General features: G+C 53.9%; 1 protein-coding gene across 4 annotated transcripts in view; it reads left to right on the forward strand.

The window, feature by feature from the left end:
• CCDC120 (coiled-coil domain containing 120) overlaps positions 1–12,087 on the forward strand; it is a 228,639-nt gene that overhangs the window by 90,783 nt on the left and 125,769 nt on the right. For 3 of the 4 annotated variants that reach the window (XM_069209514.1, XM_069209513.1, XM_069209515.1), the window contains exon 1: positions 1,808–2,235. The exons of the other annotated variant lie outside the window; for it this stretch is intronic. The gene's annotated coding sequence lies outside the window, so the exon portion shown is untranslated. Of the gene's footprint in view, positions 1–1,807; positions 2,236–12,087 lie in introns of those variants that run through there. 4 annotated transcript variants of the gene reach the window in all.

A 12,087-nucleotide genomic window follows, 5' to 3' on the forward strand; every position in this document is an offset into this window, starting at 1 on the left:
TCACTGGAAGGGGGCTGCTTGTGTACTCAGTGTGTATATTCCTGTCCCTGGGAGGTGGCTGCACGTGTACTCAGTGTGTATATTAGATTCCTGTCACTGGGAGGTGGCTGCTCGTGTACGCAGTGTGTATATTCCTGTCACTGGGAGGTGGCTGCACGTGTACTCAGTGTGTATATTCCTGCCTGTGGGATGTGGCTTCCCGTGTACTCAGTGTGTATATTAGATTCCTGTCACTGGGAGGTAGCTGCTCGTGTACGCAGTGTGTATATTCCTGCCTCTGGTGGTGGTCCCTCCTGTTCTCAGTCTGTATATTCCTGCCACTGGAGGGGACTGCTTGTGTACTCAGTGTGTATATTCCTGTCACTGGGAGGTGGCAGCTTGTGTACTCAGTGTGTCTATTCCTGCCTCTGGTGGGGATCCCCCCTGTACCCAGTGTATATATTCCTGCCTCTTGTGGGGGTCCCTCCTCCTGTAGTCAGTGTGTTTATTCCTGCCTCTGGTGGGGGTCCCTCCTCCTGTAGTCAGTGTGTAAATTCCTGCCTCTGGGGTGGTGGTCCCTCCTGTACTCAGTGTGTATATTCCTGTCACTGGGAGGTGGCAGCTCGTGTACTCAGTGTGCTATTCCTGCCTCTTGTGGGGGTCCCCCCTGTACCCGGTGTGTATTTTCCTGCCTCTGGCGGGGGTCCCCCCTGTACCGGGTGTGTATATTCCTGCCTCTGGTGGGGGTACACCTCCTTGTACCCGGTGTGTATATTCTTGCCTCTGGTGGGGGTCCCCATGTACCGGGTGTATATATTCCTGCCTCTGGTGGGGGTACACCTCCTTGTACCCGGTGTATATATTCCTGCCTCTGGTGGGGGTCCCCCTGTACCGGGTGTATATATTCCTGCCTCTGGTGGGGGTACACCTCCTTGTACCCGGTGTATATATTCCTGCCTCTGGTGGGGGTCCCCCTGTACCGGGTGTATATATTCCTGCCTCTGGTGGGGGTACACCTCCTTGTACCCGGTGTATATATTCCTGCCTCTGGTGGGGGTCCCCCTGTACCCGGTGTATATCTTCCTGCCTCTGGTGGGGGTGCCCCCTGTTCCCAGTGTAAATATTCCTGCCTCTGGTGGGGGTACACCTCCTTGTACCCTGTGTGTATATTCCTGCCTCTGGTGGGGGTCCCCCTGTACCCGGTGTATATATTCCTGCCTCTGGTGGGGGTCCCCGGTGTATATATTCCTTCCTATGGCGGGGGTCTCCCTGTACCCGGTGTGTACATCCCTGGTAGGGGTCCCCCTGTACCCGGTGTATATATCCCTGCCTCTGGTGGGGGTCCCCGGTGTATATATCCCTGCCTAGGGCGGGGGTCCCCCTGTACCCGGTGTATATATCCCTGCCTAGGGCGGGGGTCCCCCTGTACCATGTGTATATATTCCTGCCTCTGGTGGGGGTCCCCGGTGTATATATTCCTGCCTCTGGTGGGGGTCCCCCTGTACCCGGTGTATATATTCCTTCCTATGGCGGGGGTCTCCCTGTACCCGGTGTGTACATCCCTGCCCCTGGTAGGGGCCCCCCTGTACCCGGTGTATATATCCCTGCCTAGGGCGGGGGTCCCCCTGTACCATGTGTGCACACCCGCCCCTGCAGCGGCGCACACGGTGTTCTCCCGCGGATCCCGGCGCACCTCTCCCTCCGCAGACGCGCCGTGCTCCCGCCGGCAGCCTCCCTCGCTGGGGGAAGTGCAGCCAGGCGCAATCAGGTGTTCCTCGTTCCCCAGGGAACCAGAGGAGGGGAGGGGAGAGGGAGGGACGGACGGGGAGGCCCGAAGAGAGCTTCAGGAACACACTGAACAGGGCTGCTGATAGGACACCCTGCAGGGACAGGGGTTCCGGGCAGTGGGAGCAGGAGACACCGGCACTGCCCGGCTTCGAAGCGCCTTGTCCACCCCGGGCTGAGGGTGCCAGCGCCAGGGGGCGAGCAGAGGTCTCCGGCCTGCACAGCCCCCGGTCTCGGAGTCCCCCCAAAGTCTCAGGAGAGAGAAGGGGAACTCTTCGCTCTGCTTGGGGAAGAAGGTTTTTGGGGAGCTCCGACCGCAGAGAGGCCAGGTTTCGGAGGGGGACACTGATTGTGGAATAAACTGGTTGTACTTGGAGAGCCCGGTCCTCGGGGAGGCCAGCTTAACTCTTAAGTGGCCAGCGCTCGGATAGAAGACGCCGGACAGCCTAGCGCCTGGAGCAGGGTCAGGAGGTGAGTGGGGTTGTATTGTGGGTTTCTTGTCTCTCCTAGAAGATGGGTCGGGGTGAGTGGGGTAGGTTTGTGTTGTGTGTTGCTGTCTACCTAGATTAGGTCAGGAGGTGAGCGGGGTCGTGTTGTGTGTGTGTGTGTGTGTGTTTGTCTAGCCTAGGAGATGGGTCGGGGTGAGTGAGGTCGTGTTGTGTGTTGTTGTCTACCTAGATTAGGTCAGAAGGTGAGCGGGGTCGTGTTGTGTGATTGTGTAGCCTGGGAGGCGGTCAGAGCCGTGTTAGGTCGTGAAAGGAGGTGAGTCTGGCTGTGTTGTGTGGTGCAGTCTGTGGTCTGGGACATGTCAGGTTGTGTGTACTTGTCAAGCCAGGGAAATCGGCAGTTGTGGGGAAGAGATGGACTTGTAATGTGCTTTCCTGTAGCCTGGGAGGTGTGAGGGGAGTGTGGTGCGTGTTGTGTTTCCTGGTGTTGGGGTGAGCGGGGCTTTGGTGTGTACTTGTCTCGTCTGAGGGTTGTCGGGAGGTGAGTAGGGTATTGTTGTGTGCTTGTCTCGTCTGTGGTTGTGCTGTCGGCTAGGAGGTGTCAGGGCGTGTGTACTTGTCAAGCGTGGGAGGTCAAGAGTTGTGTGGGGGGGTATTTTAATGTACTTGTCTCTAGTCTGGGGGTTGTATAGGAAGGGTGTGATGTGAGTTGGGGCGTGTTGTGTTTCCTGGTGTTTGGGGCTGTGGTGTGTACTTGTCTCGTCAATGGGTTGTCAGGAGGTGAGTGGGTTTGTGGCGTGCCCTTGTCTGTGGGTTGTGGCAGGAGGTGAGTGGAGTTGTGTTGTGTGATTCTCTCTTCTGGAGGTGCGCGGGGTCGCGTTGTGTCTTCTTGTTTAGCCTGGGAGATGGGTTGGGGGTGAGTGGGGTTGTGTGTTACAGTCTACATAGATTAGGTCAGGAGGTGGGTGAGCGTGTGTGGTGTGTACTGTGTAGCGTGGGAGATGGTCAGGGGCGAGTTGTATCGTGACAGGAGGTGAGTGTGGCTGTGTTGTGTGGTGCGGTCTGGGAGATGTCAGGTTGTGTGTACTTGTGGGGAGTTTAGGGTCTTGTTATGTACTTTCCTCTAGGCTGGGAGTTGTATAGGAAAGGGGTGGGGGCTAGGTGAGTGGAATGCGTGATGTGTGCCCGGGTTTGGATGATTGGGTGAGCGGGGCCGTGGTGTGTGCTTGTCTCGTCTGTGGTTGTGTCGTGGGCTTGTCTTGTCTGGAGGTTGTTCTGAGCTATGTGGGCTTGTGTTGTGTGCTTGCCTCGTATGAGGGTTGTCAGAAGGTGAGTGTAGTTGTGTGATTTCTCTCATTTGGGGGTTGTCTCAGGAGGTGAGGGGGTTGTGTTGTGTGATTCTGATGTCCTGGGGTTGTCTGAGGAGGTGAGGGGGTTGTGTTGTGTGATTCTGATGTCCTGGGGTTGTCTGATGAGGTGAGTGGGGTTGTGTTGTGTGATTCTGATGTCCCGGGGTTGTCTGAGGAGGTGAGTGGGGTTGTGTTGTGTGATTCTGATGTCCCGGGGTTGTCTGAGGAGGTGAGTGGGGTTGTGTTGTGTGATTCTGATGTCCTGGGGTTGTATGAGGAGGTGAGTGGGGTTGTGTTGTGTGATTGTCTCGTGCAGGTGTTGTGCCGGGAGGTGAGTGGGGTTGTGTTTGTGAGTCTGTCTTCCGGAGGTTGTGTCAGGAGGTGAGTGGGGTTGTGTGTGCTTGTCTACTTTGGGAGTTATGTCGTCAGTTGTGTCCCTTTGTGTACCGTGGACTTAGCGTGGCGAGGGCAGAGGCCCCGGGTGGTGAGGGGGCCGTGGGGCTCAGTGCAGCTGAACCCTCCCTCCCACACGCTCTTTTCACGTCCTGCTGCACTGTGGTTTGTCACGTTAGGTGTCTGTATGGCCCTGGGGGTCCTCCGGGTGCCCCTGTCAGATGTGACACCTACACCCCACTCAGGTCACTCACTGTTTGGTGGTAACTGCCCTCCTGCATGTACAGGGAAGTAATGGGATAAAGTGAAACTACCGGTCCCAGCATGCACTTCGAACAAGGATGCCAGGCCTGTCAGAAGCTTCCGACTAGGGCCAGCCTGGGGGCTCTGGGGTTAAGAGTGACACAAGTGGCGTCCAGGAGGGCAGACTGTCGCCTCTCATACATTGACTCCAAGTGTAACTTAATTACATACCGGCAGATGCCTTTGGGTAAAAGTCGAACACTGGTGCCGCATAACTTAGCCATATAAACGTATCCACTCCTGTTTTTGCTCACTCCCACCTGAAGAGACTGTAGAACGCAAAATGATGATAACCTCTGCACCATCACTGCATTTTATTTCAATTGTGCCAATAAAATAGATAACAATTTAGAGACTTAAGACCGGACCAACCCTGCCTGTCCTTGTCCTTTGCGCGGGGCATCCTGGGGCTTGTAGTCCGCCGTAGTGTAAGGCAGGCAGGTAAACACTAGCCTTTGCAAGTGAGACAGCTCAGCCGGATAAGGCGTGAGGCTGTGACCCTGATATCCATTAAGCCCCAGGCCTGCAGGGTGGGCTCCGCCTTTCATCACTGCGAGGTCAGCGAAAGCAGCACTTTTACTTACGTCATTAGTGTTGTGAAACACATCTGTTTCCTGCGGCGCTGCAGAGCGAGAGGTTTAAGCATCAGAGCGTGTTACCGCTGTGCAAGGCATGGGAGGAGGAGCTTAGCTTCCATTGGTGCAGCGGGTGCAGCGGCACCGGGGCCCGGAGGCTGTATTTCACAATCCAAACAGAGGTGGGAAGTTGGGGGCGTCACTTCCCTCTTTGCAAGAGGGCCTATTGCTCGGAACAGACCTCGTACCGCCTCTTCCGTCCCGGTCTGGAGACCCTCACCTGGAATGTAATTTTTGTTTAAGTTCGATATATAAAAGTTGCTTCAGTTTGAGTATATATTACGCGAATTATTTTTATATAGATGTAATTCTGGACTGATGTAGCTCGATCTGCTGTCTGGTTGTGCAGTTACTAGCTTCGGGGGTGTAGCGCCATAAAGCTGTGTGCCCACTGTCACAGAATGCGGCCTAGTGTGGGCGCTGGGATTTCGGCGCGGGTTTTTAGGCCGCTCAGCCTATAGCTGGGCCGCAGAAGTCCCTCCCCCCGGTCCTTGAACAGGCCAAGATGGAAGGGCCAGAGCCCATGTTTACACACCGCTTTCACTGCTTCAGAAGTCCTGACCTCACCGGAGGCCATACAATGGAAATCAGGACACTACAAGGTCACAGGAGATGCCCTGCGCCTGCCTCAGGCTACAGCCTGGCATCGGGGCTGGTGGGCATATTTTCATTTTACTGTTGTTGTTGCATTAAAGCAGAAACTTTATCCAAGGAGGAAAACACGTGTGTGGCTACAATAGCTCTTCTGCCTATGGGGATGCCCGCCTCACCCATGTGTGCCAACAACTCACCCCAGCGCCCTTCAGGTGACCTCAACTCCCCCAACCTCTAGGCGCCCCACAGTATCCTGCGTGCTTTTGGGTCGCTCACTGGTACCCAGTTACCCACAACGAGAAAATGTGCTGCTATCTCGCATCCTTCAGCTGACCTCTGTGCTTCGAAGCAGCCATCAAACAGCATAGGCGCTATACAAGCACGCTACGATGTGTAATTGCCCTCACACAAGGGCTTTCTGAAACTGAAAGCTGCCCGAGTTTCCCAGAGCGAGTTACCTGGTAATTACCGGGATATTTGTGGACTGTAATATGGCAGGACAGACTGTTGTTACCGCACAGACAGGCAGACTGTTGTTACCGCACAAGCCAGTGGTGGGTGCTCTTTAGAACATATGCCTATAGATTACTTTTACTTGAGGAGGTGTCTGATGGGGTCGTGTCCGCCCCTTCAGAGAACGCGGTTCTAGGGCTCTCGGGGTGGCCTGTGGCGAGGTCGGGGGTCCCTGCTGACAATGATAGGGTGTCTAGGGGCCCAGTTATCTAATCCCCTGCCTTGGCTAAGGCCCCCTTGGGGAGCACGCTGGGGGTGTAGGGTGCAGACTGTAGCCCCCAAGGTCGGGACCCCCACCTGGCGCAGAGCCCCTCGGACAGACACCTGGTGGCCCGCACTCGCCCCCAGGGCCTGCCAGTGTGCGTGCGCCCTGTCCAGGATGGGCCTGCAGAGGTGAAAGCAGCGCCTTCCCTGGGGGGTGGGGGGCGTTGCTGAGGGGGGGAGAGTGTAGCTGAGGCAGGGCTTGTGCACTTGAAAGGAGTGCCCCATGGTCCTAAATTGGTGAGGGTATCATTGTCCTGATAATATCATAATATCGGTGGGGGGAGGGGCGGGGTCAGATTACAACTGAACGGGTCCATTGCCAGGTTTAGGTCATTTTATGATCCCATCAGAGCCCCTCGGTGGTAATATTAAAGCATTGATATTACAGTTTCCCGCCATTCGATGCCATATAAACATTCATCCTGCCGAGGCCGATAATCCTGTAGAGTGGGTTCTGGTGACCTGGCTGCTGAAATACAATGATGACGTTAAGTAGTTATTATGCCCTTTAATAGGCACCTGTACATCCGGCCCCGCCCTCTCCCTTTTAAACCCCATTGAATTGTAAAGTTACTCCCAGCGGATGCTGGCGTTATATCGAGTTACCCGCTGCTGAATTATTAACAATCCTGCATTACCGGTGACGTGAGTACCTGGAGGGGGCGGGTGAGAGGTTGGGGTAGAGGTCAGAGTGGGGGTGAGTATGTCAGCAGGTTTTGTGTTCACTTCCCGGAGTTTTTGAAACGTGGACCTGCAGAGATGGCGGAAGGCTGGCATACCTGGGAATTCAGGCATGCTATGTTATTGGCACCTATATAGCGCACAATCGTGCGTATTGTATGGCCTCGTAGCACTATAGGTAGCCCGCGATGCTACAGGCTGGCTTGTTCCCCTTTAAACGCTGGCAGGGAATGGCTGACTCGACCCCAGCCCTCCTGGCCTTATACCAGTCACCGCCTGTTGTGAAACAGTCCTCGGAGGCCAGTCCCCTCAAGCTATAGATGGTCTCCTGCTACTGTGCGCCCTTTGACCCCCAGGCATGTCCTGGAGATGTTCTATGTTACCCTTCATCCTCTTCCGCCCCCTGGTGGCAGGTGGATGGATGCGCACCTCGAGGCCCCGGGGCAGTGGGTCCAGGCGGGGTGGGCCTCTTCGACTGCTAGGCGTCTGGTTTGTCTGCGCCATGGAGTGTGAAGGGGGCAGGAACACGGCAGCCCCTCCCCGAGTCTGGTCTGCTCAGAGCACACTGTCCCCGTGACTGCAAGACCTATGTCTATCCAAGGTCAGACCCACTGGGGCACAGCTCCTCTGCAAGAGGGTCCCTGCACTGTCTGCCCAAGGCAGGGCCTACTGAGACCACACAGCCCCTGTGACAGGAGGGTCCCCTGTCTGTCCTGGGCCGGGTCTACCAAGTGCACACAGCTCCTGTGCCAGGAGGGACCCCTGTCTGTCCTGGGCCGGGTCTACCAAGTACATACAGCCCCTGTGACAGGAGGGTCCCCTGTCTGTCTGGGCAAGGGACTTCCAAGTGCACACAGCTCCTGTGCCAGGAGGGTCCCCTGTCTGTCTGGGCAAGGGACTTCCAAGTGCACACAGCCTCTGTGACAGGAGGGACCCCTGTCTGTCCAGGCCAGGGTCTACCAAGTGCACACAGCTCCTGTGACAGGAGAGACCCCAGACTGTCCAGGCAAGGGACTTCCAAGTGCACACAGCCCCTGTGACAGGAGGGTCCCCTGTCAGTCGAGGGCAGGGTCTACCAAGTGCACACAGCCCCTGTGACAGGAGGGTCCCCTGTTAGTCGAGGGCAGGGCCTACTATGGTCACCCAGACCCCATTACAGGAGGGTCCCCTGTCTGTCCAGGGCAGGGTCTACCATGGGAACAGTCCAGCCCCAACTGCCAGGCCAGGTCCTCCCTGGACCAGAAACAACCATCCTGGGCCCGGTTTCGGGGCATCACCCTCCATCAGCCAGGCTAGCTGGAACCCAGTGGTGCAGTGAGCCCGGGGCCCACGTCCGGTGCTATCTATGCTTGTTTCTGGTCCAGGGAGGACCTGACCTGACAGTTCAGGCTGGACTGTTCTCAGGGGGAAACAGGGTCAAGACTTATTGGCGGGGAAAGGACAAGGGTTTTAACCCAGATGTCTGACTGGGGGTGAATGAATGATTTGTTCAGCATTCCGTCCATCATCTGTTCCTTTCCCTTTGCTCACAGTCTCACGTTGTCCTGCCTGGCCAAGGCCGGATTCCGGTGCCAGCCTGTGAGCTCGGTTCCCACAGTCTCGCGCTCCCCCTTCCTCCTTGACTTTCCCCCCCATCCTTGACTTTCCCCCAGTCCCTCCCCCACAGCCCCGATCGATTGCCGCCTTTGATATCCCTCTTCCTGTCGATATCCAATGATATGGTGAGATGAGTCTCTCCATCCCCTGCCGGGCCTGGCGCGGGTGTCCCCGGCGGGGCTCTCCCCTCATTACATTCCTAAATGTGAGTGATGGGCGTCCGGTGAGCGCCCCTGACAGGGAGGCCGACGGGAATAAACGAGTCTGCTCCGATCTGCAGTAACTCACACGGTGCTGAGAGGTGCAGCCGCGGGCGTCATCCCAGGCTGGGGTCTGCCGATGTATGACGCGGACTGAGGCCAAAGGCAGAGAGAGAAGAGGGTGCGGGTCTTAGCCGGACTGTCGAGGGGGCCCCTGGGCAGCATAGGAGGTGCATTGGCAGAGCGGCGCAGGCCCCCAGCCTCTGACCCGGAAGGGGTGCTGGAGGTCGGTGTCTGTATGCACTGAGAGCTGTGAGTGCCAGCAGGCCCGGAATCGCTGGGGCGCAGGAGGGGAGGGCCGAGGTGCATCGACGGAGCTGTCTGTGGGTCTCAAGGCTGAAATAAGAGGGAGATGGCAGTGCATGCCCAAGGTGCATGGGAGAGATGTGTGTGAGTGGCACTGGAGAAATCAGGGGGCGGAGCGTCTCGGGGAGGAGGTGCATTGGCAAAGCTGTGTGTGAGTGGCACTGTGGACATTAGGGGCGCTGCATCTCATGGAGGAGGTGCATTGGCAGAGCTGTGTATTAGTGATGGCGCTGGTACACTAGGGGGTGCTGAGTCTCAGGGAGGAGGTGCATTGGCAGAGCTGTATTGTAATTGTATTGTAATCGTATTTATATAGCGCTTACTACCCCTGATGAGGCGTCAAAGCGCTTTTCGATGAGTAGCACGCTACTCTGGAACCCAACAAGAATTAGTGATGGATTAGTATAGTTAAATAATGAGTACAGTTTTAGTATTGCGGATATGAGAGTTTGTTAGTTAGATTGACTGGAGTAATGGAGGGGTGGAGGAGGAAAGAAATCCAGAAGTGTTAATTGGGAGTATATCCTTCATTTACTCATCCCAAAGGCTTGGGATGAGTAAAGGGGGGCGGAGGGGGAAGAGTATGTGGAAGGTTTAGGGAGAGAATAGTAGCAGGGTGAGATGAATGCAGGAGAATTTAGTAGGGTTGTGTGGGAGGTCACAGAGGTAGAGTGAGGTTTGGTGAGTTAGATGTGGAGGGAAGAGCTTAGGCAGAGATATTTAGGAGATGAAAGTGGTAGAAGGGATTTGGGATGAGTCAGAGTGAGAATGGAGGATAGTTTGATAGAGACATGACATATGATGATGGGTAGATAAGTGTGATAAGATGAGAGCAGGAATTCATAGATATCTAGTATAACAACCCAAAATCAGGAGCCATGCAATGATCCATGAACATGCCAAGCACAGAAACAACATATATACATATATGTGTGTGTATATATATATATATATATATATATATATATACACACACATATGCACATACAATACATAATTAGAATCATGGGTAAAAAATACTTAGTCAGACAGGTTTAAAGAGTGTGTGTGTATTTTATTGTTATGACATAGTAGCAATACATATTTTCCAAAGAAACTATTAATAAATAGAAATATACATATAATCTGAAAAAAAAATATTTATCCACATAGGCATATGCAGTTCATAGTTGTTTGAAAAAGGTGGTTATGAAGGAAAGAGCCAACTTGAGTAGTTTTCTGAAGACAAGAAAGTTATCTGTGGCTCTTATAGTTGGGGATAATGAATTCCATAGTTTGACTGCTTGGACGGAGAAGGATGTACCACCTATAGTCTTTTTCTTGTATGGTGGTGTTCTAAGGCGGGGTGCCAGTCTTGAGCGGAGGGTTCTTTGTTGGATGTATTTGGTAATTTTCTTTCTGATAAAAAGTGGTCCTGTTCCATGTATAGCTTTGTGGGTGATACAAAGCAGCTTGAAGGTGGATCTTCTGGCAACGGGTAACCAGTGTAGTGCTCAAGGCAGGGGAGATGTGGGCTTGTGGATTTATATGTAGTAGTAGCCTGGCTGCAGAATTCTGGATACGTTGTAGTTTTTTCATAAAAGATAGAGATGATCCATGGTAGAGGCTATTGGCATAATCCAGTTTGGATAGTACAAGCGAGATAGTAGCTTGCACCTTGTGGGGGAAGATGCGTTGTAAAGGCTTTAAGGTGATAAAGCTTGTGCGTGCTAATTTGTCTACTTGGGCATTCATAGTTAACTTGGAATCCATGGTGATTCCTAGGTTTTTCACTTCCTTGGATAATTGAGGAGGTGGTCCGAGATCGTCAGGCCAGACGCACAGAGGGTCATAATTTTTCCAGTCACCACATATGAGTATTTCTGTTTTTGAGGTATTTAGTTTGAGATGGCTCCAGGTCATCCACTGATCAACGGCTCTGAGGCAACTGAAGATTTGTGAGTTTTCAATGTTTTTGGGGCCTTCTAATTTAAGTAGTATTTGTGTGTCATCTGCATAGTTGTAGCATGTGAGATGGAACTCATTGATCAGTTCTGGTAAAGATATGGTGTAGATGTTGAAAAGCAAAGGTGAGATGATTGACCCTTGGGGGACCCCTGCTTTTGTGAGGTAGGGTTCGGACGAGAAGGGGGGCGAGTGGATGATAATCGCTATTTTTTGCAGATAGGAAGTAATCCAGTCGAGAGCAATCCCTTGTATGCCGGCTTCGTGGAGTCTTTGAGTTAGGGTGTCATGATCAACCGTATCAAAGGCAGCTGAGCGGTCCAAGAGAAGTAGTGCAGCAACTCCATTTCGGTCGACTGTGTTTTTAAGATCGTCCCAGATTGCCACGAGTGCTTATTCAGTGCTTCTTCCTGGGCGGAATCCAGTTTGGAAGTCTGAAAGTATAGAATTGTCTTCAATGAGCTGTGCATTAATAGTGCACTGGAGACGGGTGCGCGGTATCTCGTGGAGGAGGTGCATTGGCAGAGCTGTGTATTAGTGATGGAACACCAGGGGGCGCTGCGTCTTAGGGCAGTGGTGCACTGGCAGAGCTGTGTGTTAATAGTGCACTGGAGACGGGTGCCCTGTATCTCATGGTGGAGGTACATTGGGAGAGCTGTGTATTAGTGATGGCACTGGAACACCAGGGGCACTGCGTCTCATGGAGAAGGTGCATTGGCAGAGCTGTGTATTAATAGTGCACTGGAGACGGGTGCGCTGTATCTCATGGTGGAGGTACATTGGGAGAGCCGTGTATTAGTGATGGCAGTGGAACACCAGGGGCACTGCGTCTCATGGAGAAGGTGCATTGGCAGAGCTGTGTATTAGTGATGGTACACCAGGGGTGCTACGTCTTAGGCCGGTGGTGCACTGGCAGAGCTGTGTATTAATAGTGCACTAGAGACAGGTGCGCTGTATCTCATGGTGGAGGTACATTGGGGGAGCTGTGTATGAGTGATGGCACTGGAACACCAGGGGGCGCTGCGTCTCAGGATAGAGG

Source organism: Pleurodeles waltl, chromosome 10 (assembly GCF_031143425.1).
Source record: "Pleurodeles waltl isolate 20211129_DDA chromosome 10, aPleWal1.hap1.20221129, whole genome shotgun sequence".
NCBI lineage: Eukaryota > Metazoa > Chordata > Amphibia > Caudata > Salamandridae > Pleurodeles > Pleurodeles waltl.